The sequence below is a fragment of the Vanacampus margaritifer genome, chromosome 7 (assembly GCF_051991255.1).
Source record: "Vanacampus margaritifer isolate UIUO_Vmar chromosome 7, RoL_Vmar_1.0, whole genome shotgun sequence".
NCBI lineage: Eukaryota > Metazoa > Chordata > Actinopteri > Syngnathiformes > Syngnathidae > Vanacampus > Vanacampus margaritifer.
The window spans coordinates 926,996-933,956 of record NC_135438.1 but is presented as its reverse complement, the minus strand read 5'-3'; the positions used below and the strand labels follow the sequence as shown (position 1 = coordinate 933,956).

Below are 6,961 nucleotides of genomic sequence, written 5' to 3'. Positions count from 1 at the left end.
ATGCGGCTTTTTATTAATGAATGGAAAGCCGTGTAGACAGTGAGCGAGGTGCCAGCTCGATATGGCGGCCAAACATTCCACTCCTTCAAATAAAGAAATCAAAGTGCAAACACACCCTGCTGCACGATTACAACCTGCGTGGTAAAAGATTGATTGATTTACTTTACGACTATCAAGCTACTGTCTGTTTGTAGCTTAGCATCGCGGTCCACGTCCACCTCCTCGCCCCTCCCCCTTGCCTTACGTCATGACCAAGGTCATTATAGTTAAAAACAAACGAAAGAACTAAAACTACAATTGGAAAAAATGATGATAAGCTGATAAGCGAACTTGCTTTTAAAAAATATTAAAAATACCAACTGAATCTACTGTTACATTTTACATTCATAAAACTATAATTTTAGCAAAAATGTCTTGTTTTTATTTTTGTCACTTACATAAGATGAGTTTTTGGGGTTCATTTAATGTGTTTATTTCGGTATTGCTGTAACTCTGTACAAAACAATGGTAGTTTGAGAATTGTACTTTATTTTACCTTTACACAATACTTAGTGACATTTTTGTTTTATCTTGCACTCACGAATTACCCCATATATATATATATATATATATTGTTTAAAAATATATATATATATATATATATATTTTTTTTTAAATAAAACTAGGATGAAAGAATATCGATAGCAGGTACCAATATAAATCATAAGTACTAGAGGTACAGTATCGGTATTAGCACATGTACTGGTATCAAACATCCCTAATTAAAATTAATAAAAACGTAACTTATGCGAAACATTAAATAAAACATATTGAATTTAAACAAAAGCCTACGCAAAATAAAAACTAACTATAACGACAAATCTACAATTATTAGAACACTGATCATGACATGCGTGTTAGCATGACGCTTATCTTTAGCGTCCTTATTTTATTCCCCCACAGGCTGCAACCTGGAACAACCCCCGCAAACACACACACACACACACTAAGTTTGTTTGACTATCTTTGTGGGGCCATCTCATTGACATAATGCATTTCCTAGACCCTTCCCCTTAACCCCAAGCATCAAAAATGATGGCCTACCCCAATTCCTTACCCTAACTTCAACCATAACCCAATTCAAACTTGTGGGGACCAGCAAAATGGCCCCACAACTCTTTTGAAATTTTGAAACGTTGGCCCCACTATGTGGCAAAAACAAGACCACACGCACGCACGCACGCCACAACCCCTCCCCCGCCTGCTTGAAAGTGAAAGCGGAGGGCGGGGCTGTAGAGGGTTGGAGGGGGGTCACAGCACAGCAGGCCTCCACACTCATGGCTGCTTGAGGGTGACCTTTTTGTACTTTTGTTTGTGAGAATAGACGCAGCCTTTGTTGATCCTACAATGGGGCAAATTTCAGTTTTGCAGCAGCAGAGTAGATGGAATCCGTGTCCCAAATAGGCTGCGTTCTCAATGATAGAAATGGTTATTATATGCAGAGGAGAACGTGAGTGGCTGCAAGAATCAGCGTTATGTGTCAGAAATATCAATATTGTGCTTAAGTACAGCCCTAGACTGTATTGTAGTCACAAGAGTGAGCAGCATTGCAGGAGGCAAAACATGCATCACTAAATCAAATTGGTGTTTGGTGGTATGCGGTCAACTGTGAGGCAAAACTTCATTTAAATGCATTGAAATTGAACTGATATTGTTTGGGAGCGATCATCGATCATAAACTGAAGCCACAGATACAAAATACCAAAAAAGTATTTCCTAAAAAAGAAAAGTCTTCATTGTAGTTGGCTACTCCTCACAAGTCATATTGTGCTGAAGTTGTGCTAAATGATAGGAAAAAAAAAAGCGGATTCGAATCATGAATAAGCTTGGCTACAGATCGTCAACTAATAGGGTCTGCTATACTAAAATTGATGGACATTGTGGATGAAAAAAAAACACTTTTTTGTGCACGAAACAATAGCCAACATGAAAAGTGAGAACCAACATGTGTTTTCATTTTAGGTGTAAAATTGTGGAAGTTGTGTAACTTCTTTGTTGAGGAAAAATGTCAAATAATTCATGCTTGTAGTGTCATTGATCAAATGTAAAACATTTGGGACTTACAATGTGAGTGCATCATTTTGTCCTGTTGTGACAATTGTGATTTACGGGACTGTAGGATATCGGCAATATTATAAGCCTGCTGCCTGGCACTGCAGCTTATTCCTTTTTGGCTCATGAATTGATTTGGGTTCGTGTTATCTGTAGCTTTTGTGACACATTATCACGCTCCAGTAATCGCTATTATTCTCGCCACCGACTGACCCCGCTTTCACAAGACGTTGTTGCTCAACGCTCTAATGTCAACAATTTGTCAACTTTAAAAATGCGACATGCACAACTTTAAGTCACTTTTTTTTGGGTGCAACACAAGTTACTGCAACTAAATGAAAGGAAAACTGCTGAAATGTTGACACGTCATGGAACTGGACCAGGAAGGGTTTTTTTTGTTGTTGTATGATTTGTTTTGTGTGTATTAATTTGGATTTTCCCCCCTCTTTGTCATCACTAGTACATTTAACAAAAAAAATAAAATAATCCTTGACAATGCAGGAGCTTCTTTTCTTCTCTCCTCATGAGTGTGGGTGTTCACAGGTTGGCCACCAGAGGGAAGTGTTGCGCTATGGAGCCAATTCAACTTGTTGAACTGCTGCTTTCATTCCAGCTTGAGGTCAAATCAGCTGATGTTTAGTTTAGGAATGAGTGGAGTGGAAAAAGCAAAGGACAAACATGCAATTGGGCCAAAATGTTACCAATGTAAAATGCAAATAGGCCAGTGAAGAGAGAAATTTTTTTTTTTTGGGGGGGGGGGGCAGGATTCTCACTTTATTCTGACTTTTAAGTGGGAATACTGAGAATAAAGTCAGAATACTGTCAAACTTTTTTTTCTCTTTTCACTGGCCGTAATCCTCTTCCGTAGACTTCGTACTTGAGAGTATTTGCGTAAATAAATAAATAAATGTTGGCTCCTCTCAACATGGCGGCGTAGGGGCTCGACTCCGAATCCCTCCCGAATAACCGAGCTTCTCACCCGATCTCTAAGGGGAGAGCCCGGACACCCTGTGGAGGAAACTCATTTGGGCCGCTTGTATCCGGGATCTTGTTCTTTGGGTCACGACCCACAGCTCGTGACCCAAAGGTGAGGGTAGGAACGTTGATCGAGCGGTAAATCGAGATCTTTGCCTTTGGGCAAAATTATTTTTTTATTATTTTATTATTTTATTATAAAATTATTTTTGTTTTGTTTTCGTTGATGAAATTAACACTAGGATGCATCATTGTGGAAGCAAACTAAATTAAACTGGGCCCTCTTTTGGTAGGCAGGCGTATGTGCGCTTAGTGTAAAAACGGGCACATCTTCGTTTTCGTGCTGAGGCAAGTCTTAATTGACCGCGTTTGGGGAATTTGTCAGACCGCGTCTTCTTTATTACATGTTCCCCGGCGCACCTGCAAATTTGGTGACAGAGAGTAGACTCGAATTTAGCCCAGCTCAAATCAGGTCTAAGTTGTGGTGCAGGTGGTTTAACGCAATTTGATTGCGGCACAGGCAGACGGATTCCGAGCTCTGCGGACTTGTATGGTTGATATCCTGATATTTACATTTATGAATATGACATGAGTATGCTTTTTTTGTGGAACTACTCATGATAGACGTGCTTAGCAAGTTTCACACGGGTGCGTTAAACTAGCTGCAGAGACTGAATAAAAAAAAAGAACCCAAAATAAATAAATAATCTAGTGTTCTTAACAGAGTCCATTTTGGTTCCACTTTACTGTTTGAACTTGAGTGTTAAGTTTCTGCCTTGCATTTGTTACAGTACGACTTGAGGCGTGTCCGTGTGTCTCAGGAGTTTAAAAATAACTGACTGCTGTCCACAAGTGTGCAGCCAAGGAGGAAGGACGACCCCCCCCCCCCCCCACCCCCAACCCTTCTGGAACCTAAAAAGGTTTCGTCAGGCTTTCGCCACCTTCTCGCAAATAAATGACCTCTAAATTTGTAAGCAAATAAACATGTACCCCAATTAGCTGCTCAAACGTATTTGTTGACAACTATATGTGCCGATTGCTAATAGAAAGGTTACAAAGAGTAGAAAGCAAAATATTAAGAATAACGTTTGAAAAATAATAAAGTTAATTTTGGGGGTAAAAGGCTTGTAATGAGTGAGTGAAAGTTAGGAGGTGATGCGGCTCATCAGAATCTGCTCGAATTGGAAAGAGAGCAGAATTTGTAGCTAAACGCTAAATATAGTCACGGGCGCGTCCATACATGGGGTGGAAGGGGATCGGCACAGCCCGGCCGGCGAGGGGCTAATGTGGCTAATGTTTTTTTCTTCCCATCAGCAAAGTGCTTCCCGAGCCACGTCCAGCACCGCCGACGCCGCCGTTGCTTTGCGCTCTTTTGATCTCTCGGGGGTAAGTGCTCGCTTTTGTGTCGGCTCGGAATTGTCACAAATGTGCCGCTAACCCTCCCGTTGACATTGCGATTCAAACAGGATTATAAATAGAAGTCCATGTGTCAGGTGCTGACTGCCTGAATGGCCCATCAACGTATGGATTGAATGTTTTATAACAGCCTCGGGTCAAATTGGCCCCAGGGCCGCCTTCCTGTTTCCTTGAACTGTACTAAGAATTTCTAATCCTTATTTTTTTTTTTTTTAACTCTTCAAAAATGATTAGCAATGGAAATGTATGTGTCAGTTACTTGAAGTTTTTTTTTTTTTTTTTTTTTTTAAGTAGCCCCCAAAGAGTTGAATTCTGTTCTCCACACGCCTCGGGTCGAATTGACCCAAAGGTGACGTTCCTATCATCGACCCCAGCAATTTAAACCACCCCAAAAAATATCATAGATCAGTTAGTTTATTCTTTTGACTGCATGAATAGCACTAAAAATGTTTTCTAAAAAAGCCTCAGATCAAATTGACCCCCCCCCCCCCGTCCCCTCCCCAAATAAAGAAAAGAAAAATTCCGCCGTTCTTTCCTATGTGTTTAGTTTATGTTTTAGCCCTCAATATATGTTTATTCTAGACGTAACACCCCGAAGAGCTGCTTGTTACCTTGAAATTGATCAATATTTCTTATCCTCGACCCCAGCAATTTACTGCATATGATTATAAATAGAAGTCTAAATGAAATGATTGGTTGCCTCCGTAAATAGCTCTAAATTGTAGTTCATGTATGTTTTATAAAGCTACTTTAATCAACCTCGGGTCAAACTGACCCCCATAAAAATAAACAAATGAAAAAATAAATAAATAATTGGTTTCTGATTGTTCTAATTGTTTGGGTATTTGGACCCTGCAATTTAAAGAACAAGATGGATTATTATAAATAGATAGAATAAAGCAAAAGCTAAAGCAGCTTGAGGTCAAATTTACCGGAAACTACGCAGTTGTTTGTGTACAGGACACTGAAAACATTAATTGACTGTGATAATGATTCGATTCTCAAAAGTCAATAATATGAAGTCATTTTAGTGAATCCCTCTGTTAAAAAAAAATCTAGATATATATATATTTTTTTTTTTTTTTAATGTAAAAAGAATCTTGAAAATAATAAATTTAACAAAATTGGGGATTTTTTACCCTTCTCCTTATGGCCAACATTTTAAACATTTTTTTTGTATTTGCAATTTTTTAAAATCATATTATAGATGATTCAAAAATGCTGCTAGTCATACAGTCTGTCTCATAATCATTTTCAAATAGTTTTGTTCTTTGCAAGTATTGCACACTCATGTTATTTTATGGCTCACACACACGCACGCACGCACGCACACGCCTGATTTCCCCCCAATTTAACACGCACACAAAACATGTCTTTTAGCGACAAGTGTTTCACGTCCAGTTTACAAAACGGGAGCACGTCTGCTTTTCGCACCACGATCAATTCAATCCGCAGTATCATAAGGATTAGTGTGTTGAATGGCCTGGCATTGAAGGACTCGGTGGCGTTAACGACTCCTTTTTATTCTGGCTTGCACTCGTCCAACCGCGGCTGACGGCTGCAAGCTATTCATAGCCGAGCGCTGTCAACGTTTCGAGGGCTCTCGAGTGTGTACTCCGGGAAGCAGCCATCAGGATTTTGTGGCTCTCCTTGCGGGAGGTATGTTGACGAGGGGTTGGCCAGCGTGGCTGCCATCGCGCCGTCGTCGTCCGCGTGGCCCCATTTTGAGCGCGGGGTCGCATTTGTGACACGTCGACAAATTATTATACAAGGCTGGAAATAAGCGGGTTCGCGTTGCAGTTTGTGAGTCGAAATTTGTCATTTGCTTCTCATTTGACAGCAGGTGGCAACATGTGTTTTGAAAGCTATTAACTCATTCCCTCGCAGCCATTTTCAGTGAAGCAACCCCCTTCGCTCCCAGCTGGTTTACTGGATTTTGACTGATTTTGCAGGGCCCACAGAATATTCTGCTCGATTGCTCTAAAAACATGGAACCTACCAAAAGATTAGGATCTGTTCTTTCATCAGGGAAAAAAAAAGTAAATTTCTATCTGTTTCCGTTTTGCAGCAATTAGCATTAAAATATAGCTACGTTTCATCATTATTCATAAATCTGTTGCAAAAAAGAGCTTGTTGCAACATGGCCCTGGCTGATCTCTTATACTCCACCTGCTGGCAGCTCAAAGCCTTCTGTATGCTTTAGCATAAAAACAAACAAACATAAAAAAATGTATAAATATGTTTAAAACATTTTAAATAAAACCTATTTATACGTTTTTTGGGAACACGTGAGTTAATTGTACATGAAAAATAATGAAGCTATCAAATTAATTCTACACCACGTATTAACTTCTTAGTGCTGAAAATGGATAAATGAGCCGTGTATCTCTTTAAGGCAGGGGTCTGCAACCTGTGGCTCTTTATTCCCTCACATTAAAGATTTGGCCTAAAAAGGTTGCTGCTTTAAGTGTTGGAGTTT

At 39.7% G+C, this 6,961-nt stretch overlaps 1 protein-coding gene across 5 annotated transcripts in view; it reads left to right on the top strand.

Moving 5' to 3' along the window:
* Positions 1 to 4,392: 4,392 nt before the first annotated feature.
* myom2a (myomesin 2a) overlaps positions 4,393 to 6,961 on the top strand; it is a 28,256-nt gene continuing 25,687 nt past the window's right edge. For 2 of the 5 annotated variants that reach the window (XM_077571509.1, XM_077571506.1), the window contains exon 1: positions 5,972 to 6,141. The gene's annotated coding sequence lies outside the window, so the exon portion shown is untranslated. Of the gene's footprint in view, positions 4,453 to 5,971; positions 6,142 to 6,961 lie in introns of those variants that run through there. The other 3 variants (XM_077571511.1, XM_077571507.1, XM_077571508.1) reach the window with 3 other exon arrangements.